The sequence below is a fragment of the Capra hircus genome, chromosome 1 (genome assembly GCF_001704415.2).
Source record: "Capra hircus breed San Clemente chromosome 1, ASM170441v1, whole genome shotgun sequence".
Taxonomy (NCBI): domain Eukaryota; kingdom Metazoa; phylum Chordata; class Mammalia; order Artiodactyla; family Bovidae; genus Capra; species Capra hircus.
Window position 1 is genome coordinate 124859030 of NC_030808.1, and position 24646 is coordinate 124883675.

Below are 24646 nucleotides of genomic sequence, written 5' to 3' on the forward strand. Positions count from 1 at the left end.
GTGCTAATTACTTCGAATGCATTTGAATATATATTGCAAACGAACAAAGAATTTTTCAAAGTCAGACCTCACAGAGCAGTCTAGGAAACAGCAGAGCTACACCTCTCTTTTTTTCGGCCAGCTGACATTTCTCAAGGCTGCCACCCCAAAGTTACCACTGCATTCAGCAACGTTCAGAAAAGAGTCAAAAAAACCCTTATATTTCACCTGGCTCCCAAGAAGTGCTTTTCCTGCTTTTAAGGAAACTATCAGTGAGTCCAAATTAAGAGCAAAAGCCATGGGACATTCACAAATGCCAAAGGATGCTTTTAAAGAAACACCAAGAACAGTTCATTAAAACATCAGGAATCTCTGTCCAAGAAATACTAGTATTAAGGGAACATTTGGAGTAAAACTTGTTTAAAATCTGCTGAGTCTCTCATCTTCACTTCCTGAACTGCCAAGTTGTAAAAGGCCAAGCAAAGCGAAATCACTAAAGCACAAATGAGCTTGGGAAAGAATTGTGCAGCTACAACCAAGGAAAGGTTTGGCCTTTCTGCTTTCAGCACGACCATTCACAGTAGTTTTCCATTAAAAATGCAGACTCCAAGGATGAATGTTGATGCTGCTGAGCACAAGCCTGGAGGACATTCGGAACAATCCATTTAATATTGCCTCGGGTCAATAGGTGATTATTAACTGGCAGTGCATTTTCTACTCCCCTACCTATGCATTGCATGTCGTAATAAAATGTGTTTCTCACCATATCAGGATCCCTTCCTTTCTAGGCACCACACACTTGCCATTCTAACCAAAATCTTGTGCTTCCCAGCTTTGACATTTCAGGTATTGTACAGAGTGACCCCAGTGAGTTTTAACTTTTAAATAAAGCTAATTCTAAATTAGGAGTTCTTGACATGGACACTGCCACACATTGAAATCTGCAGGCTCTTTCTTCCACCCAGTGCGTGCGGATTCCATCGGCCCCCCGCGGGAGCTCTTCTGAGCATTAATGCACAGCTGTTCCCCTGCATTGACAAGGGACTGGTTCCAGGCCGCCTGTGGATACCAAAATCCACGGGTGCTCAAGTCCCTTATATGAAATGGCATAGTACAGCCACCCCTTTCCAGCCGCCAGTTCCCTGTCTGCAGAGTCAGCTAACTAACCTCAGATTGTTCGATGAGGAACCTGCGAATTCAGCGGGTCACTTGTACTTAGGTTACGCCGGGTCTGGACTCTGTCCACCTCTGCTATCTATTAATTACTTCTTCTCTCACCTTGCACAATTCTCCATGTGTTTCACTCTTCACTTTTCTCACATGCGTCTTAAACTTAGTTTACAGCCCATATGACAATCTCATTTTATACATCTACTCACCCACACATTCCCTCTCCTTTTAATGCTGCATCCCCACCCTCTCTCTTCCAACTATCTTCTGTTTACCTTGCAGAGCACTACTAAAAAGTTTTCCATGACCTTCAGACCAGAAGTTCAGACATTTGTCTCTCCATTTTTCTCTTCCTTCACTCTAAACTTCACATAGTGCCCAGTCAAGTCTCTGACTTGTAACCTATGCTTTTCTTTACCGGCACACAGCTCCTGTTTTTGGCTCATCAGGTCTTTGACCACATACCTCAGACTCCTCCTCTGGGAACCACTAGCCCACACGCTAAGACCCTACCCTTCCTTTCTATGTGCCTCTAATTCTCTGCCAGCTCAGCAGTGCACTCAGGTTTACATGTATATTTGCTTCTCTAGATAGTAACGTCTGAGGATGGAGTCTTTGCGCTTGAAACATACATTAAAAGAGAAAATGAAAATCTCTTTTGTATTTTCCCTTTCTCAGTTCCATCTTTGTGCGGTTTTGAAGTTTAAGAAAAGAGATAGAGTTTTTTATTGTATCATGGAAAAGAAAAGACACATTTTGATGTGAAATCAAATATAGTAAAGGACCTAAATCATCGACCACGATGGCCTTTGCAGTGACTCTGGAGCCTGTTTGGAATGGTCATACACTTTCATTTACCTTTTCATCTTCCAACAGCAAATCTCCTTGTTTAAGTATCATCCTCTTAATATTTAAAAAAGTTTCATTGTTAGTTTTGTCACAATATTCTGTTCTAGCATTTCTCATTCAAATACAGAGTAATTTAGCCATATTTTAATTTAAATTGGGCTTACCTGGTGGCTCAGTGGTAAAGAATCTGCCTGCAGTGCAGGAGACACAGGAGATGGGTTCAATCCCTGAGTCGGGAAGATCTCCTGGAAAAGGAAATGACAACCCATTCCAGTGTTCTTTCATGAAAAATCTGATGGACAGAGGAGCCTGGTGGGCTGCTGCTGCTGCTAAGCCGCTTCAGTCGTGTCTGACTCTGTGTGACCCCATAGATGGCAGCCCATCATACTCCCCCGTCCCTGGGATTCTCCAGGCAAGAACACTGGAGTGGGTTGCCGTTTCCTTCTCCAGTGCGTGAAAGTGAAAAGTGAAAGGGAAGTCCTCAGTCCTGTCGGACTCTTCGCGACCCCATGGGCTGCAGCCTACCAGGCTCCTCCGCCCATGGGATTCTCCAGGCGAGAATACTGGAGTGGGCTGCCATTGCCTTCTCCTCTGGTGGGCTGCATAGGGTTGCAAAGAGTTGGACACAACTGAGCATGCGTGCACGCCATGCTGCTACTGCTGCTAAGTCTCTTCAGTCATGTCCGACTCTGTGCGACCCCATAGATGGCAGCCTACCCGGCTCTCCCGTCCCTGGGATTCTCCAGGCAAGAATACTGGAGTGGGTTGCCATTTCCTTCTCCAATGCGTGAAAGTGAAAGTGAAGTCGTGTCCGACTCCTAGCGATCCCGTGGACTGCAGCCTACCAGGCTCCTCCATCCATGGGACCTTCCCGGCAAGAGTACTGGAGTGGGTTGCCACTGCCTTCTCCGTCCAGTTAACGCCATAGTTTAAATTAGCTTCTCTGTGCTAATCTAAGTAACCAGTTATAATACTTTTTCTTAGGCTAAATGCGCTCTGAATTTCAAACAACTACTGTAATGTATAATTGAATTTGATGACTACAACTCCTGAACATAGCAGTGCATGGTGGGTGGTGTCCTTAAGGCTTAAAATGATCCAGAGTTACCTTAAGATAAAAGTAATTTTATTTAACAAGAAGTTTTGGAATTAGCTTTTCTCTGCTCCGTACGATTGTTCCAAGTATATAGGGAATGTCATGCCCAAACATGTATGCATAATGACTCATGAATGAGTTCCGTGTGATGGCTTGGCATTTCTAAGAATGCGACTATGAAGGAAGACAAAAGATATAATGAAGACATCTTAAAAGGTGTGTGTTTTTGAATCCTGAACAAAAAGGCAACATGGTAGGGTAGAAAGAGCCTTAGATTCAAGTCAAAAAGCTGGTGTCAGGATTGTCACGAATTAACTGTGCAGTTATTACAGTCGACATGGAATCAACCCAAACTGGAGTAAACACAGGGGAATCTGTGTGAACTGAGGTAGCTGGACAGCAGCAGTAGACATGGCTCAGGAAAGGGCCCAGTAACACAAACACAGCTCTCTCCTCACTCAGCTTCTTCAGGGTTACCTCACACGCCTGGTCACAAGATGGCTGCCAGCATCTCCCAGGGCTGTGTCTTAAATCAGGAGAGTGGGGCCAGAATCTTTGTCCCATTATTCCCAGAAATAATCTTGGTACATCTTGCAGACTCTGATGCCATTCCAGACTCACTCGAGGCCAGGGAGATGGGCTGAATTTACTGTCTCGGGTCTAAGTCACACTGTTCATGAACTTAAGGCAGTAATTGGTTTTGATTGAAAGCACATGAACTGAGACTGGGGCCAGGTGGGATTATTGCTCAGAGTAATACTGCCACAAAAAAGGAAGAGTGGGGACTTCCCTGGTTTTCCAGTGGTTAAGAATTCACATTGCAATGCAGAGGACACGAGTTCTATCCCTGGTCGGAGAGCTGAGATCCCTCATGCCGAAGGATAACTGAGCTCACACTGCTAAAGCTAAAGAGTCTGTGCATTACAACAAAGATACCATGCAGCCAAATTTTTTTTAATTTAATTTAAAAAATTAAATTAAAAAAGGCAAGTGGATGTTTGTTGCTGTGTGTGGCAACTAAGACCCCATACAGCCAAAATTTTTCAAAAAACAAAATTAAAAAAGAAGAACGGAGGCTGGTCAGAAACAAAATAAAACTGAAAAAAACATGATGGTGACTTTATATGACCATAAACTTTTCACGCTTGTTTCCTTACCTGTATTAGGTAAGAATACTTGTCCTGTATACATTACAAAATTATTCTGGGTAATAAATAAAGCAATATAGTTGGAAAGGCTCTATAATCTATATAATCTACATAATCCGTGCTTATAAGTATATATATACTTATTATAATTTATATAGTCGCTGATATCAATATCTTTCATTCTACTTATACATATCTCTGGTTTCAGTAAAATGACTAAAGAAAGACCAGCTTCTAGTGAAGCATTCCTTCATAAATATGACATTTTATGAACCAAGGAATAGAGAGAATAACCATTTTTACATGTGATTTCCCCCATTAGGAATGAATGACTTAGTTAAAGCACACAGTCTAAAATCAAGAACTAGAAGCTGAAGTATATTATTTAACATTATATAGGTTCTCACACTCCAGTATTCTTGCCTGGAGAATCCCAGGGACGGAAGAGCCTGATGGGCTGCCATCTACGGGGTTGCACAGAGTCGGATATGACTGAAGCGACTTAGCAGCAGCAGCAGGTTCTCGCAACCAAAGTTGATATTACTTGTGAAAGCTAATTGGAGGAGGAGAGAGAAAAGCAGGCTATGTTACCTGAATACCATGTCTCTCACAGTAAGAAATCAGTTTTTACATATGGAGTTGATAAATCAAGAAATGAAAGTGCATACATATATATATATACTGGTGGGCTGCCATCTCTGGGGTCGCACAGAGTCGGACACGACTGAAGTGACTTAGCAGCAGCAGCAGCAGAATATATATGTGTATATATACACACATATTACTTAAAAATCTGAGTTGCAATGCAAGGGCCACGGGTTCGATCCCTGGTTGGGGAACAAAGATCCTACATGCTGTGGAGCAACTAAGACCTGACACAGCCAAATAAATAAATATTGGGCTTCCCAGGTGGCTCAGTGGTAAAGAATCCTTCCAACGCAGGAACTGCAGGAGACGTGGGTTCCCTGGGTCGGGAAGATCCCCTGGAGAAGGGAATGACAATCTACTCCAGTATTCTTGCCTGGAGAATCCAATGGACAGAGGAGGTTGGTGGGCTACAGTCTATGGGATCACAAAGAGTCAGACATGCATGCAGAGTCACAGGGCACCTATCCGAAGAAATAAAGACATAAATGGTTAAAAAGAGATACTTTTGCTATGTACGACAATGATAAAAGTGAAAAGATAATTTAACTCTATTTTGTATCCTTTCATACTATCTGAATGTTTGTATGCATTTGAATTAATGTATTTAAACTGTTCTTCTGGTGATCAAAATAAAAGAAAAGCCAATTTATTTGATGAGAATAGAGTCAGTCAGTCCTAGCAGGCAAAAATCACTACAAACAAAATTAAATGATGAAAGATAGACCAGGGAAAGTAGTTTCAACAGACGTATTGATAGTCTTTCAAATATGTATTATGATTGTCAGTCTTTTTAGTATACCAAGTGTACTAGTTATGTTACCTGAGGTAAATTACTTAACCTCTCTTTGCACCAGATGTGTCCTTTATAAAACAGAGATGGTGATATTAATAGCACTTACCTCATTGGGTAGGATTAAACAAAAAACACCTGGAATAGGGCCTGACTTATAACACTCAGTAAACACTAGATATTAGCTTCTAATATAACTCCTGTTATAAAAGACCAATAAAGAAAAAGTAAACAAGATAGAAAAATGGACAAAAGATGTAAGTAGATAATGAACAAGAGAAGAAACATAAACGGCCAGTATTCTACTAAATAAGATCAGCTTCACTAGTAATGAAACAAATTAAATATCATTTTTTGCCTAGCAAATCTTCAAATTTTCAGAACTCAAGAGAGAACAGTCGTACTTGGGGTAAATCAGAGTTTGGGGAAATGGGAACCCTCCCACATTACTGAGAAAAAAAGAAAAAAGGAATAGAACTTTTATAAAGGCAGTTTGGCAATATTTATAGTCATTAGAATTTGTGAATGCTTTCACCCATTTACTTCATTTCTAGAAATTTGTCTGAAGCAATTAAGGGTATGTGTAAAAATTTCTTCATGAGGATGAGTGCATTGCTTTGAACAAAAAAAGTTGTACTTAAATTACTAGTTGGTTGAGTAAATTATATTAAAATCATGAAATTCTATGCAGACATTTAAAAAATGATAGAAAAAGTATTGATATTAAAAGATATTCAGAATATATTTTTAGGTAAAATAGGAAAATATTACTTTTATACATTTTCAAATATTTATTTTTATTCATTTATTTGGCTGCACTGGGTTTTAGTTGCCACATATGGGCTCTTGCTTGAGGCATGTGGAATCTAGTTCCCTGACCGGGGATTGAACCCAGGTTCCCTGCATTGGGAGAATGAAGTCTCAATAGCTGGACCACCAGAGAAGTCCTGAAAAAAACTTTAAATGGTGTATACTATAAGATCTATTAATATTTTTTGGTTAAAAAAACCACAGCCAAATTTATGTGTGTATAATTATAATACATTATAATTTATATACAAAATCAAAGTGTTAGGTGGGATCACAGGTGGTTTTTATATTCTTTTTTGCTTGGATATAAATATATACAATGATCAGCTTTGGTCCAATGAATTCCCCATTAACATACTTGATAATTGAGAATCTTCATTTAAATGTAGATTCTAGAGAGCTTTAAATCTGACATTTTTCTACCCATGAAAGAGAGGAAAGAGGACGATGAGTGTTTTCAGTCATTTATCTGCAAAACTGAAGTACTGCCAGTATTGTACTGAAATATCTTCTTGTGAAATAATTACACAGTGTACAAATGCTTCCAGATTTTCTTAGAGATAAAATCAGAACCTCATTAAACAGCTGGCTGTTGGATGATAATAAATACATGCTAGGTTCCTTCATTTTCTAGTAAGCAAATGCTTACAAGGATATTCAATGTAGATTATTAAAAGAGTGTGGGAAATGGAGCACCATTTTCTTTTTTTAAATAAGAGTGTTACGCTGCTTAGAGGTTCTTACTAGAAAATGTCATTTAAAGTGTGATACTGGCGAATGCTTAGCACTTAGCGTGAGTGACATTTTGAAAGAGCACATTTCTTATAGTGCATGCATCTTAAGAGAAATTTAAAATGGAAATTAATGGGATGGCTGTGAGACTCCAAGTACCATACAACTAACAGGAACCTTGAGATGTCATCTAGTCTTTCAGCAAAAATGTACTGAGGACCTATAAGCGCCAGACATTGTGCTGAGCCCTGGTGATGTGGAAGGATGGGCACAGCCACCTATGCGTGCTCTCAACTTAACTCCTCAGTGAAACAGGCAAATGATAGCTAACACAGGATTTTATATGTGTAACAGAAACTTGCTCTAAAAATTATCCCAGAAAATAGCTCTGTAGAGATGGGTTCTGAACATACAGTGCTAAGGAAATCTATTCTTCTTCTTGGTACCAGCATCTCTATGTAGATTACAAGCTCCTCGAAGGCAAATAGGTGGTTCTCCATCACCCACGACATGAAGCTAATTATCTGGAAGATGGGGACATTTTACTAATTATTAAAATTAAAATTCATTCCAGAGGATGGATGTTTAATATTCTTCATATTGCTTCTTCTAAATATATGAAAAGCCTTATTTGTTATCCTCATTATCTCTACTTCTCCCATTTGACCCATAGCTGTAAACAAAGAGGTGATAAGAAGATGTCTCCTTTTGATGAGCTTGAACCAAAACTGTTATTCCAGCCAAAAATTACAATATTTCTCATAAATCTGCTTAACTTAAAAACAAATTTCTTATATCTTGACATATCTTTCTGAGGATAAATCACTTTGATATTTGCCTTGGAAACTAATAATCAGCATGAAATGCATTTATTTTGATGCCTGTCTGGATAATGCTGGTATACATAATTGAAAAAAAGAAAAAGTTATGGCCCTCTTGGCTTAAGGCTCCTTGTCCTGGCAGTCAGTTTCATGCCAACTTCATCTTTTGGACACCAGGTGGCGGCACCTGGTAGGAATGGAAAGGGGTCCTGGTATCTTTAAGAAGCAACTGGGAGGCAGAGCTCAGCTGACCTCCAGCTTCAGTCAGAAAGCCCAGTGTTTGCTGCCACACCCGTGCCTGCTGCTGCAGGCTTGTTTGTTTTTTCTCATTCCTGATCCCTGGTTCCTGTTTCCTGGCTATGACTCTGGAATCTCCCCTAACCTGCCTCTTAATGTCCCTGTTCAGATGACAGGAATTGACCTTGGCTTCATCCTGGGACTCCATTCCTTGTCTCTCAGATTAGATCTGACATTTACTCACTATTTATCCGAAACTCAGAACTGGCTTTGCTTCATGTCAAACCATGCACTACAAACTGACCTACCAAGAATAAATAAATAAAAGAAATCCATGTTGATGGTGTCTTATTTTAATCCCACTATACGTTAATTTATTGGCACGTAAGTCAGATGTAAGTGACAGAAACCCAATTCAAATTAGCTTAAGCAAAGGAATTCACTGGCCTATTTAACAGGAGTTGAGCTGGCTCTGGACATACCAGGATTTAGGGGTTCAAATATGATTGTCTTCTTTCTTGGCTCTGATTCCCTCTGAGTGCTAACATCATTCTTTCCTACTGCAGATAGACTGCACAGATATATATGTATATATCTATGCATGATAAAAATTTATATGTATATATATACAGACTATCTATCTGCAGGAAAGGGTAACTAATGCTATCCAGGCTTATATTGTTCTAGCTCAAAATAACACTTAATTCTCCCAATATTTGCATGTCAGCCACAGAGAAGGGCTCCTGTTGGCTCTGCTTGCATCAGAAGATCACCTCTAGACCAATCACATAGCACTCCATGGAAATTAAACATGGTGACTGGCCAGATATGAATGATATCCTCATCCTTGTGGCCCGTGGCATGGAATCTGCTATTAGAAGAAAGTGATTGAAAAGACAAGTTTAATCCCAGAATAACAACTACCAATTTCACAATAATGGAATGTTCAGGACATAATGAACTGATATGAAGCAGACAGGCCCCATGCCTTTACAAACTTTAAAAGAAAATGCTTTATCTAAAAAGGCAAAAAGATATCTTCTAAATGTAGAATTGATTTGAAGAAGAGGAAAGGAAATTCCCTAAGTGTAAGAAACAAGAGAGAAAGCAAGGCAACAGTGAGTGGGAAGCTGCCACTGTCAGCAGCCACATGATTGTGTGTGGGATACAGACCCAGAGGTTTGGGAGCTGGAGTCCCGTCTCCCTGTGGAAATCAGAGCCCTGTCTTACAAGCTCATTCATGATAATATACTTGTGCAAAAGCTCTTTGAATAAAGCCTGAAGTCTCAACGTGCTCTCTCCATCACAGACTCTGTCCGTCAGCCTTAAGAAATGGTGAGGACACTTGCCTTTTGGATTTTGCATCAAAATCCCTAGTCCAGGAAGTTGTGTACAAGAAATACAAGCCAATGAATTAAGATTAAAAGTTTTCAGGACTATCGAAACTCCTGCCCCTGCCTTATTTTCCTTCCCTTATTTCTAAATATGCTAAATTTCTCTGAAGTGATACTATCTCAACTCAGAAACATGGAAATCCCACAGTAAAAAACAACACTTCCTGAAAATAAATTCACAGTAAAAATTTACAAGCCACGGAAGGAAATGACTCCACTATGAAGAAAAGCCAGGAGATAACCAAAAGTAGATCAGAACAAGCACTCTAAGGAACTAAACAAAAAATATAAAATATTGAGATATATTATAAAAAATGAGCATATTAAACTGACTAAAGAGATAAGTGGAGGAGCAGAAAACAAGTTAGGAAAGAATAATAAAAGAAGAAGCAAAAGACAGTTCCAAAATGAAAAATGCATATATTGACATTAAAAACTAAACAGATGAGATAAATGTCCTATTAAATGCAGATGGTTAATCAAAAGAGAAAATTTGCAAATGAACCAGGATGCAGAACAGAGTTAATTTGTGGCACTATTTGAAGAAATAATGGATGGTAATTTTCCAGAATTGAAGAGAAAAATTAAGACATCACATTATGTCCAGAACTGGATAAATTAAAATTATCTCACATCCAAATATGTTATAGTGAAGTGTGAGATCATCAAAGACAAAGTGGAAATCTGAAAAGCAACCAGAGAGGAAAGATGAATTGCTGACAGTGGAAAACAATTTAGAAGGCAGCAGTTTTCTTATTAGCATTAGTAGTTGCCTGAGGACAGTAGAATAATACATACAAAGTACTGAGGGAAAATAATCTATAAACAAGGTTCTAAATAGCCTGCAAACAAGGTTACCATTCTAGAGAAAGAATGAAATAAAGACATTTACAGATTAAAAGAGTTTACCACTCATGGATAATCAGTGATAGAAATAAGAAACTGAACTAAATAGGAGTTGGAGACAGGAGTGGTGAGCAAAGAAGTTGGTGAAATAATCATAAATCTAATAAGGAATGACCATGGCAATAATCATGATGATTAGTGGAGTAAATTATGTGAGAACTAGCACTCTATTATTCACTACAATATTCAGAGATGGTGGACATTGAATGTGATTGGACTGAGAGAGGATGCTGAGTTCAGAAAGTAGAAACACAGCAAAAGAGCTGTTTTAAAGCAATCCAATTTTCACTCAAGCAGCCGTGTTCATCAAAATATTTCTCAAAATGGCCGAAGAGTATGACAACAGATAATCCTTTTCAGTTTGGTTTAGAAATGCTGAAATCAGTTTAAAAGTGCAATGAAATGTTAGATAGTCTTTAATAATTTCAAACTATACAAAGTATTTCTTCAAGTTAGAAAGCTGGTAAAGTGTCTTTCTTGGGATCCTTTCACTTTTCTGTTCAAGATTATAAGCTCTCTCCTTTGTACCTCTACTGTCTCAAGTGTGGGACTTATCAGGCTTTCTCTGGATGCTGTCCTTCATCTTTCTCATTGTCTTCCTAGTTTTCTTCATTCTTGGTTCTGATTGCCTCACGTTCCTTATTGTCAGATTTTATGATGCACACTAGGAATTCATCTATTCAGTTCTTACCAAGTCCTGGGAAGAGGTTACCTCCCTGGGTGGAAAGCGGTTACCTCCCTGGGTGGAAAGCAGGGATGTTTTCTGCCACATCCGTTCTTGATATGCTGTGTGATGAGATTCTTTAAAATATTGTCATTTATATACTCAAGTAACTTTGAGCTAACTTTCTAGGCAACAAACCAGTTTTGAGAGAACACTGGAAGGGACAGTTTTGTCTTCTGATGTACACTGTTCACTAAATCACAATGAACAATGTATGTAGATCCTTATTCATTTTTGCCTCTGTTTGAAATTTTGGTTCTCTCTACATAAAAGAACATGGTGATCTCTAGTCCAGGCCTGGGATGACCAGCCATGTACTAAGATAATGATTTGTGCTAAGCAAAGTATGTATGAGGCAGAGGCAGACGGCAGGGCATTGATATAAAATAGGCACCAAGAAATTACTGATCCATGGCCTAGCCTATTCACATTCGCTTGATCGGTTCATTTTCTTTCTATAGTCAAGTTATGTAGGAAGCTGAATCATAATCAGCATCCAGCTTATTATCTACCACAGGAAATTACTGTCACTAGGATTTCAAGTACCCCAAAGATCATATGACAAAAGCAGTCTTCCTGTAGGCTGACCTGCATAAAAAGATAAATATCTAGAGGGTTGTATGATCAGCATGGGGACAGATGAAGAAGAGTAGATTGATGAATCATTAGTTTATCTGCATCTTTCACACAATAAGTACTTTTTCCCCCAACCGGAAGTAGTAGGCAACCACTCCCCAAACCCATTACCAACTTTTAGGATAATTTAAAACAATTCAAAGTACGTTAGCATAACTAAACCTTACTCTCTCCCCACTACATAAAGCTGGGACTGTCACTCACAGAGCTTATGTGATTCCTCTGTGACTAATCAGTCCTTCTTCAGATTGATAGGTTGCATATTTGTCACTACATATGAATGCCTTATCTCTATTTAATGTCCTTGAATACCTGAGAGGGGAATTGATAGAGATTCTCCCTCCTCTGTGTTGTAACTTGTGACATACATTCACAAGACAGTGGACCAATGATGGGGGACAGTTCATCACTAGGTATCTAGGACATCTATGAGAAGAACCAACCATGACGTGAAATAAAATTTCCAGCACTGTCAAACTGGCTTCTGTTCATAACATGATCTGAAACACTGCCCGTTCAACTTTTGGGGAAGAGGTTACAAAGTCTTTTAGAATCTGAAGAAAGCTATGGTTGTCATCTCAGAGAAGGGGGCATGTATCTGAACTTCAGGAACTCGTGGTTAAGATGTTTTTGTCCTAAGGCATATTTATTTCCGGTGCGTTTTAAGCTTGAATTCTCATTTTGAACAACCAAGAAAATGCCTTTTATTTTAAGTGATCGATTCTGATTATTTTTTTCCAAGAGAAATATTTCCAGAGAACAAGGGGTCAAATCAGTATGCAGTCGAAATTTTGGTCTAAATTAAAAGCTCTCTTTCAGCCCAGAGAATATAATCTGTTCATATTACTTGGGCTCTATAATGAATTTACATGGAAAGCTTATTGCAGGTTTTATGTGGGCTCTGCCTTGCTGGGGCATGTGATGCTCAGGGAGTCTGATTAAAATTTGGGGAAGGAGCAGCTGTTCAACCATAGAGGGTGAACGCAGGGCCCGTTTTTCAGAGCATGACTCTAACGCCTGACACCCTTGCCAGCTATTGGATGATAAATTAACTGTATTTAATGCCGAGCTCCTGTGTTAACAGCTTTAAAAGATCAGTTGTTTATGGGAAAGAAGTTGAGAGCTCTTACCAATTTTCCTGTCCCAGAGGTCCTCAAATACATCATTTTTTTCATTGCTAGAATGACAGGCGGTGTTTAAGGGAAAAGGAAGAAATTCTTCCCAGCATTTAGTTTACTCTTCGTTGGTTAATGGCAAGAAGTTTCTCATTTCAAAAGATAGTGGAGTGAGTGCCCAGTGAATTCTTACATAAAACAAAACACATAAAACTCAGACTGTGTGATTGCTGGTATTATCCTATAGGAGCAGAATCATGATGTAATTTCATCTGATTTTTCTGAAGCTACTTAATTCAACTGAACATGTGAAAGTCAAATTCTGAAGCCTGTGTTGTTATTGTTCAGTTGCTCAGTTGTGTCCGACTCTTTACGGCCCTGTGGACTGCAGCACACCAGGCTTCCCTGTCCTTCACTATCTCCCCAAGTTTGCTTAAACTCATCATCTCCATCGAGTTGATGATGCCATCCAGCCATCTCATCCTGTGTCATCCTCTTTTCCTCCTCAATCTTTCCCAGCATCAGGGTTGTTTCCATTGAGTCAGCTCCTCAGGTGGCCAAGATATTGGCGCTTCAGCTTCAGTATCAGTCCTTCCAGTGAATATGCATTCCTTTAGGAGTGACTGATTGGATCTCCTCACTGTCCAAGGGACTCTCAAAAGTCTTCTCCAACACCACAGCTTGAAAGCATCAATTCTTTGGTGCTCAGCCTTCTTTATGGTCCAACTCTCATATCAGTACATGACTACTGGAAAAGCTGTAGCATTGACTATATGCACATTTGTCAGCAAAGTGATGTCTCTGATTTTTAATATGCTGTCTAGGTTTGTCACAGCTTTTCTTCTAAGGAGCAAGTGCCTTTTAATTTTATGGCTGCAGTTATTGTCCACAGTGCTTTTGGAGCCGAGAATATAAAGTCTGTCACTGTTTGCATTGTTTCCTCATCTATTTGCCATGAAGTGATAGGACCGGATGCCATATTCTTCATTTTTTGAATATTGAGTTTTAAGCCAACTTTTTCACTCTCCTCTTTCACTTTCATCAAGAGGCTCTTTAGTTCCTCTTAGTTTTCTGCCATTAAGGTAGTGTCATCTGCATATCTGAGGTTATTGATGTTTTTCCCGGCAATCTTGATTCCAGCTTGAGCTTCATCCAACCCGGCAGTTCATATGACATACTCTACATATAAGTTCAATAAGCAGGGTGACAATATATGGCCTTGATGTACTGCTTTCCCAGTTTTGAACCAGTTCATTGTTCCACATCTGCTTCTAACTTTTGCTTGCTGACCTGCATACAGATTTCTCAGAGGCAGGTAAGGTGGTCTGGTATTCCCATCTCTTTAGGAATTTTCCACAGTTTGTTGTGATTCACCTTGAAGCCTGTGCCATGTTGCTTATTTTCAGAATGGCCATTAAATGGTTAAATCTGATCTAATGCCATTGATGTGAGCATACTATACCTGATGCCACTAAATTAAAATGAAAGTGAAAGTGTTAGTCTCTCGGTCATGTTGGACTCTTTGCAACTCCATGGACTGCAGCCCACCAGGGTTCTCTGTCCATGAAATTCTCCAGGCAAGAATGCTGAAGTGGGTAGCCATTCCCTTCTCCAGGGGATCTTCCCCACCCAGGGATAGAATCCAGGTTTCCTATATTGCAGGCAGACTCTTTACCATCTGAGCCACCAGGAAAGCCCCATTAAATTAAATCCTAACCCTAATACATTGGGAGTTTATCCTTTTTTTATCTTTTACCACATGCCCACCCTCATCTGCCTACTTTGTTTTTATGGACATCAGAATATCTTCTAAGTGGAATCAATTTTTAATATGTGACTGTTGAACATGCAGATTTTCAGACATTGCTTATTATTCTAATAGCAGAATCTGCTTTTAGCCTTTTCATTAGCAGGTTTATAAGGACAAGTTATAAAAAGTAAAATATATATACATGTAGGCACTCAATTTTATTTGGAGTTCTGATAAAAGTTTTGGTGGAAGAATTTTAACCTTTAAACATACTTCATGTGTGGATCATGTGTTTTGGTTTCTCCATGAAAAAGTGAAGGCTGATCTGAGAGTCTGAATGATGACTCTATCATTTACTAGCTTTATTCCACTAAGCAAGACAGTCAGCCTCTTCAAGTCTGCTTATTAATGTCATCAAGGTGTACACATCAGTTTACACGTCTATTCCAATTTAAAATATAAAAATCTATCAGGATTTTAGAAGTAAAATTGAGGACATAGATTATAAAAGCAGATACGATCAACACCATGGGAAAACAAAACTAGAGAAAACAAAAGCCCAAAACATAACTATTTACTAAGATAGGAGAAAAGACTATATATATATCCCCAATATAAAGGTAATTTGAGATTTTAAAGTAAAATTAAAGAAATTTGAAATATAAATGGCAAAATAAGTTATAAGCTGATATGACTGTCTAGGTAAGAATACAAGAGACTCAAATGGAAAAATTTAGAGAGCTCAAAAATCTGGCTGGAGAGAAGACTGACACACAAAAATCAATAGATTTTTCAGACTTCAGTAACAACTGATGATAAAATGCCATGGGAAAATTATTTTGTTCACAATAGCATTTTAAAATCTAAAATAATTAGAATAGCTCTAAATAATAAACCTACACGATATATAAGAATAAAACTCTTAACTTTGGTGAAGGACAAAAGAAGACAGCCTTAATAAATCAGGAACTTTTCTATGAAACAGGTTGGGAAGATTCAATATTGTAAAATAGTCAACTCTCCCCCCAAGTAAACTGTACCTTCAGAATAATCTCCCTCCTCAAATACCAACAGCTTTTTTAAAGGTAATTCTAAAGTTCATGTGGAGCTTCTGCTGAAGACAGCAGAATAAAATATTTTATTCTACTAAGCTCTCTCAAAACAAACTAACACTATGAAAAACATTGAAAAATAGAGAGGGAATTTTCATAACACATGAAACAGAGAAATAGTCACAACTCTAAACCACAAGCTATGAAATATTTACATATGAAGTATTGCTGCCAAATAATATAAAAACTTGAACAAGAGATGGAAAGTTACTGAGCCAAGTCAGTTCCTCTCAGAACTGACAGCACATCACATCACTGAAAAAACCAGCTAATATTCCTTTGTTGAGAACACAGATTAAATCAGGTTGGATGAGCCAAGGGAGAAATTGGGGGGGGGGGGGGAATAATCTGACCCTTCAAAATACAAGATGAGTAGAAATCACGCTGATCTACATTCTAGTTTCTCAGCTAGGGCTTTGCAGGAGGCGATTTGCATGGAGGGAGGGAGGCAACAATTTTCAAACCAAAACATAGTTTTTCTGCTACCCTTGTATTGGATCGATCCTCCAACTTCTTTAGAGCTTCCCCAACTGATACCACTGAACCTGCTCTGTATGCACGCTCAGTCGCTGAGTAGTGTCCAGCTCTTTGTGACTACATGGACTGTAGTCCACAAGGCTCCTCTGTCCATGGGATTTTACAGGCAAGAATACTGGAGTAGGTTGTCGTTCATTTCTCCAGGGGATTTTCCTGACCTCAGTATCCAACCCACATCTGTTACATCTCCTGGACTGGCAGTCAAATTCTTTACCACTAGTGCCACCTGGAAAGTCCCCGAATCTGCTGAGCTCTGCCCAGTCTGCAGATCTGTAAACCCAGCAACTGACTGTTGTTTTAAACCACTAAGTTCTGGGGTGGTTTTTTGTGCAACAATAGATAAGCAGAACAAACCCAAATTAACACTGTAATTGGCTTCTTCTTACTCAACTCTATTCTACGCATCCCCCCATAACACTGAACTACAATTTTCTTTAATAAATGGCCAGTCTCTTAAAATTAGTAATAATCAAAAAGGAGGAAGTGGGACATGTTCATCAAAACTGCAAAGTTTTAAAACTTTAAGCCAAAGAAAAACCCTTGCACGCATGATAAGTCATTTCAGACTCTTTGCAACTCTATGTACTGTAGCCTGCCAGGCTCATCTGTCTATGGGATTCTCCAGGCAAGAATCCTGGAGTAGGTTGCCATGCCATCCTCCACGGGATCTTCCTGACCCAGGGATCAAACCTGCATTTCTCATGTCTCCTGCACTGGCACGGAGGTTCTTCATGCTAGTGCCACTTGGGAAGCCCAAAAGAACCCACAACCACCATCCCCCACAGTCAAATTTACCAAAATATCCTAGAAAATTTTAGACAAAGCGTTCTCCATTATTATGAAAGACATCAACTTTTCCTATCTAGATGTAGATATACATATACGATTCAAGGTTTCCTAGAAGAGACATGAAGTAACCAAAGGAGATTAAAAGTGGACTGGCAGGACTCAGGAGGAACCTAGAGTGATAAATAGGATTACTTAAAAGATTAAACTTTGGAAGCAACAAAAAGACAATGAACTTCTCTGAAAACACTGTTGGGGACATAGAAGACGGGTCTGAGGAAATAATAAAAAGCAAAGCAGAAGAGAACCTAGGTATGACAATGAATATAGGAAATATAGTAGAAATGGATGGTAGGTAGTTGAGTGATTTTGAAGAAGAAAACACATGGAAATTAGTTAAAAACACAATAAACAATATTCTCCAATATTCTACAATACAATGATGTAGTAAATGGATTGAAAGACTTGAAGGACCCACTGAATGCCAGGAAAATTTCATTTGGAATCATCATGATGATGAGATAATCTGGCAAAGTTATTGAATTTCAAGTTTAAAGAAAGAATTATGGGGACACCTAGGCAGACAATTCAAGTCACCTACAAAAACAGAAATAATGAGGTTGGCCTTGGACTTGACTACAGTGACATTCAATTTCAGAAGATGGAAAGGCCGCACATTTTCACTTCTGAGGGACAGAATGTGAAACTCAAACCAAATTGTTCTTCCAATATAAATGCAACAGATTAGGTGTTTTAATAAATAGTGTGGGCCAATGAGCTGTTCCTTTGGGAGAAAAAGTTAAATACCTAATTCACATCATTCCTAAAAAGTAATTCTAGAGGAGTACCGTGAACTTCCTGATGTTCAAGCTGGTTTTACAAAAAGCAGAGGAACCAGAGATCAAATTGCCAACATCCACTGAATCATCGAAAAAGCAAGAGAGTTCCAGAAAAACGTCTACTTCTGCTTTATTGACTATGCCAAAGCCTTTGACTGTGTGGATCACAATAAACTGTGGAAAATTCTGAAAGAGATGGGAATGCCAGATCACCTGACCTGCCTCTTGAGAAATCTATATGCAGGTCAGGAAGCAACAGTTAGAACTGGATATGCAACAACAGACTGGTTCCAAATAGGAAAAGGAGTATATCAAGGCTGTATATTGTCACCCTGCTTATGTAACTTCTATGCAGAGCACATCATGAGAAACGCTGGACTGGAAGAATCACAAGCTGGAATCAAGATTGCCGGGAGAAATCTCAGTAACCTCAGATATGCAGATGACACCACCCTTATGGCAGAAAGCAAAGAGGAACTAAAAAGCCTCTTGATGAAAGTGAAAGAGGAGAGTGAAAAAGTTGGCTTAAAGCTCAACATTCAGAAAACGAAGATCATGGCATCCGGTCCCATCACTTCATGGGAAATAGATGGGGAAACAGTGGAAACAGTGTCAGACTTTATTTTTGGGGCTCCAGAATCACTGCAGATGGTGATTGCAACCATGAAATTAAAAGACGCTTACTCCTTGGAAGAAAAGTTATGACAAACCTAGATAGTATATTCAAAAGCAGAGACGTTACTTTGCCGACTAAGGTCCATCTAGTCAAGGCTATGGTTTTTCCTGTGGTCATGTATGGATGTGAGATTTGGACTGTGAAGAAGGTTGAGCGCCGAAGAATTGATGCTTTTCGAGCTGTGGTGTTGGAGAAGACTCTTGAGAGTCCCTTGGTCTGCAAGGAAATCCAACCAGTCCATTCTGAAAGAGACTGGCCCTAGGATTTCTTTGGAAGGAATGATGCTGAAGGTGAAACTCCAGTACTTTGGCCACCTCATGCAAAGAGTTGACTCATTGGAAAAGGCTCTGATGCTGGGAGGGATTGGGGGCAGGAGGAGAAGGGGATGACAGAGGATGAGGTGGCTGGATGGCATCACGGACTCGATGGACGTGAGTCTGAGTGAACTCCGGGTGTTGGTGATGGACAGGGAGCCTGGCGTGCTGCGATTCATGGGGTTGCAAAGAGTCGGACACAACTGAGCGACTGAATTGAACTGAACTGAGCAAAATGTTAAGAAAAAAGTATGAAAATACTAGGAGAAAATTCAAAAATTAATTCTATAATTTTGAAATGTTGATAAACATTTGAGTCTTTATAAATTAGACTCACAACTTAAAAACAGTAAAATAAAAAATCAACTGACTTGATACACAAATTTTAAAAAGTAAATAACAGCATAGATAGGAGACAGTTGACAGACTACAAGGAAATGTTTGCAACATCTTGACAGTCTTAATATTTTAAATGCCCAAAGAACAGCTACAAATTAATGTGGAAAAGGTAATACAATAGAAAGTTGAATAAAAAACATAAACAAATAATGTACAAATCTCTCTATATATATGTGTATATACATGTATTAATACATATACATACTTATAGTCAAGTAAAATGATGTGTATTTAAAAATGGAGAAAATACAAACTCAAATGAGACATTTTACATCCATCAATCTGGCAAGAATTTTAAAAAGTGTTTTTTGTGTTTACTTCAGTGTTGTCAAGAATGAAGAGAATCAGGTGTTATTATATACTTTTGCCAGTACCACCCAACATTTTAAATGTACCCAGTAAAACTACCTCCAGTAACATAACTCAAGAAGTGTTTTCTTATGCAGACAAAGATACCATTATAGTCATCAGTGTAATGACAACAAAGATGTAAACAGTCAATAATGCTTTTCATAAGGAAGAAATTAAGTATTTTGTGCTACATACAAACTAGGGAACAAGTCGGAACCTCTAAAAAAGTAGATTACAAAAAAATCTCTAAGGCATTTTTAGTTACAAAATAACATTTCTGGAAAATACATATTTATGATAGCATTTATGCATATGTGCATGTATGCAAAGTCTCTTCAGTTGTTTCCAATTCTTGGTGACCCTATGGACTCTAGCCTGCCAGGCTCCTCTGTCCATAGGATTCTCCAGGGAAGAATAGTGGAGTGGGTTGCCATACCCTCCTCCAGGGGATCTTCCTGACCCAGGGATCAAATCCATATCTCTTATGCCTCCTGCATTTGCAGGCGGGCTCTTTACCACTAGCACTGCCTGGGAAGCCTGACATTTGTGTGCAAGTGCATATGAGAGAAATGTAAGAGAAAGACTTTCACATTTTACTCTATATACTTTTGCATTGCCTTAATCTTTAATACAGAGAGTATATTTCTGTTTCATTCTTGCCTATTGCCTGCTGCTGCTAAGTCACTTCAGTCATGTCCAACTCTGTGCTACCCCATAGATGGCAGCCCACCAGGCTCCCCCGTCCCTGGGATTCTCCAGGCAAGAACAGTGGAGTGGGTTGCCATTTCCTTCTCCAAGGCATGAAAGTGAAAACTGAAAGTGAAGTCACTCAGTCATGTCCTATTCTTCACAACTCCATGGACTGCAGCCCACCAGGCTCCTCCATCCACGGGATTTTCCAGGCAAGAGTACTGGAGTGGGGTGCCATCGCCTTCTCCGCACCTGTTGCCTAGTAGAGGTTTTCAGTTGTGTTTACTGCTACATTCCGAGCACCTACAAATGGCATAATAGTTGACCATCTGTTGTTAGTAGGCCTCTGTTTAATGAATGAGTGAACAGGGATTTGATGTCAATCAATGGGAGGGTGGTTGTAAAAGGCTTGTATAAGCACAGGTATTTGTGTGACAGAAAAATTGATTGTACGTTAAAAGAGTGAAACCCTAGAAATGTGTGACTATGATTCCAGAACAGTTGATTGAAAATTGAAATCTTTGGCCAATCCATTTAGATTAGTTTTGAAGTTCCAAATCCCTAACCACATAAAAACGTTTAAGGTGTATTGGATGTATCCATCATGAACTTGACCCATGAGTATATATTTACATAAAATCAATTTTTTCCCCTTCATATTAGTGACAATGCATTTCTAAGTAGTTTGTGAGCAAAGCAGATAATATGAATTTGTGATGGTCTAGGGTACAAGACATGGAGAAGGCAATGGCACCCCACTCCAGTATTCTTGCCTGGAAAATCCCATGGATGGGGGAGCCTGGTGGGCTGCAGTCCATGGGATTGCAAAGAGTAGGACACGACTGAGCGACTTCACTTTCACTTTTCACTTTCATGCATTGGAGAAGGAAATGGCAACCCACTCCAGTGTTCTTGCCTGGAGAATCCCAGGGATGGGGGAGCCTGGTGGGCTGCCATCTGTGGGGTCGCACAGAGTTGGACACGACTGAAGTGACTTAGCAGCAGCAGCAGGGCACAAGACAACAAAAAGTGGTGGTGGGGTCAGTGATTCAGTGGAAGGTACATGCTTCCAAAATTACTTGAGATTCAATTTTAATTCTAAACTTGGTTATAACCAAGCGTAACTGGAGGTGACCAGTTTGAGACCCTGGGTTTAATTGATGAAAAGCATTCACTTCCGTTAGAGTCTTCTCATTGTCACCTCCGTTCGGGCCATCCTCATTTCTACCTTAATGCTTTTGCACCTGTCCTTTTATCAGTTAGAAATTTCCTCCCAACGTTCTGTCTCCAAATTGTTATTGTTTTGCAAAACTTAGATCACACCTTGCAGCTCCAACAAACATGATCAAGAACCATCAGCCCTAGATTCCTTTCTCTGAACCCCCAGGGAAAGCTTTATTTGGAACCATAGCCTCTCAGAGTGAAACAGGGCATTAAAGGTCAATCAATGCAGTCTCAGGTAAGACTGCCTTCCAAAGTGACCAGCAGGAGGTCATGCCACCCAGAGCTGGTGATGGAGGGAAAGCAGGGCAACTCTGAGGAACAACTCATCTCCTGCCTGATTCCCTGTACCTTCAAATTCTTTCCTGGAGTCCTGGTCTCACCCCTGGAAATCCTATGGTAACCAGCAGCCTGGTTTTGTCGGATTTTCCCAGTGTTGATTGCCATAAGTGTGTGTGTGTGTGTGTGGTGATGTGAATTTATTGCCCAGGTTTAAAAATCAAGAGAATTAGCATAAAAACCCAGATTTCTGACTACTTTAAAAAAAGCTGTTAGGTGTACTAAGACTGAGACAGCATAGCTAACATTTCCCCTGACAAAAATTAGCTGACATGAGGAAACTTTCCCTTTAACCCAGCACAACACTTCAGTTAGTAACAGTTCCCACCACCCCATGTGGCCCCTAAATTGAGCCCAGAAATCATCTGCCACCATTGGCTAGTGAGTAGGCACAGTAGCTTTGTACAGGAGAGATAAGAGGAAAGGCATTATTTCTTGTGTTTCTGTCTTTATCAAAGAAGGAAAAGGAAGATAAGTCTCTCCTCCCTCATTCATATTACCTGCCCAAACTGTGGAACTTTGAATTTGCCACCTTAGTATTGAACACCTTCTCTTTCGTATGAAAGCTATTTATATATTGTGTGTGTTAGTCAGTTAGTCGAGTCTGACTCTTTGTGCCCCCCTGGACTGTAGCCACCAGGCTCCTCTTTCCATAGGATTCTCCAGGAAAGAATACTGGAGTGGATTGCCATTTCCTTCTCTAGGGGATCTTCCTGACCCAGGGATCCAACTCAGATCTCCTGCATCACAGACAGATTGTTGTCCATCTGAGTTATAAGGAAGTCCACATTAATATATGAGAAAAAGTAAGACTATCGAAAAGAATTCATTGTTTTCTCCTCTGCAGATCCCTATTTCTGTTCAACATAAAACATAATTCTGATTTCATTCATCATCCTAGTTGCTGTACTGTGAACGAGTTTGCTGCTGTTTTCAACTGTGCATTAGAATTGTTGACCCAAATTCAAGGGTTTATTTTTAATCCCTACTGAATTTTGTTTAGATTTATGCAAGGTGCTTGTCCTCTCATCAGAATCTCATGGAATAATATGGAGAAGTTAGAGTTAGTAAGAAGGAAAATTAAGTAATTGGGTATTGATTTAAGTAGCAATGAAAGTCAATATTTCTAGTAGCTTGGCAGAGTTTTAGGGACTTTTTCTATTCAATATTTTTCTCAGTGATTGAGATGGAGGAACAGATTGCAGGCTTGTCAGATTTGCAATTGATATTAATCTAAGAGGTATAGCAAATATACAGAGTACTATGTTGAGATTACAGGAGATAATAACAGGCTGGAGAAATAGACTACCACATGTACTTAAGATTATTAATAGCTTGACATAATTAGTCTCTGGATGATTAATTGTCACACCATAATCATCCTATCTCTTCCATCTCATCCTCTGTTGTCTGCTTCTCCTCCCACCTTCAATCTTCCCCAGCATCAGGGTCTTTTCCAATGAGTCAGTTCTTCGCATCACGTGGCCCAAGTATTGGAGTTTCAGCTTCAGCATCAGTCCTTCCAGTGAATATTCAGGTCTGATTTCTTTTAAGATTGACTGGTTGGATCTTCTTGGAGGATAACATGGTTAGATGGCATCACCGACTCAATGGACATGAGTTTGAATAAACTCCAGAATTTGGTGATGGACAGGGAAGCCATGCTGCAGTCCATGAGGTCACAAAAAGTTGGACATGACTGAGCAACTGAACTGAACGGAATCATCCTATCAGATTGCTTTGTTTTGGCTATTAATTGATGAAAAACCTAGGTAAGAGCATTTCTAAAGAAACATACTTTAAGCAAAGTCCATAATATTCAGAAAACACATATGGGTATGAATTTATTTTTTATTTGTTCAAATAAGCAAGTTGAAAATTGAGCTTTAAATCAGAATTCCATTTCTTCCCCCTAGATTTTCACATAATGAACTCAACTCTTGGCCTGAAAACTAATCTCTGATCATTTTCCCCATGAACTGCATTACCATTAATGCAGTAGATATTATTTTTAAAGTCTCAGATAATTGTCAAAGTAGAAAGAATTTGCCTTGGCTTCTGTGATGAGAAGAATGATTCTGTGCTCTTATCGCAAGAGTCACTTCTTTCCCCCAAATGAACTGATCTTCAGAGCAAAAGGATGGTTCACTTGAGTATAAGGTATTTGTGGTTATCCTGGAAGTTCCCAGATGACATTTCTAGAATTTACCCTTTTTAGGGGGGTCCTTCCTCTCATCTAGAGTTCAGTTCAGTTCAGTTCAGTTCAGTTCAGTCGTTCAGTCGTGTCTGACTCTTTGCGACCCCATGAATAGCAGCACGCCAGGCCTCCCTGTCCGTCACCATCTCCCGGAGTTCACCCAGACTCACGTCCGTCGAGTCAGTGATGCCATCCAGCCATCTCATCCTCTGTCGTCCCCTCCTTCTCCTGCGCTCAATCCCTCCCAGCATCAGAGTCTTTTCCAATGAGTCAACTCTTCACATGAGGTGGCCAAAGTACTGGAGTTTCAGCTTTAGCATCATTCCTTCCAAAGAAATCCCAGGGTTGATCTCCTTCAGAATGGACTGGTTGGATCTCCT

The 24646-nt window shown here is 39.5% G+C and overlaps 1 protein-coding gene across 1 annotated transcript in view; it reads left to right on the forward strand.

The window, feature by feature from the left end:
* Nucleotides 1–24646, forward strand: part of SLC9A9 (solute carrier family 9 member A9) — a 651206-nt gene that overhangs the window by 229851 nt on the left and 396709 nt on the right. The gene's annotated exons all lie outside the window — the stretch shown is intronic.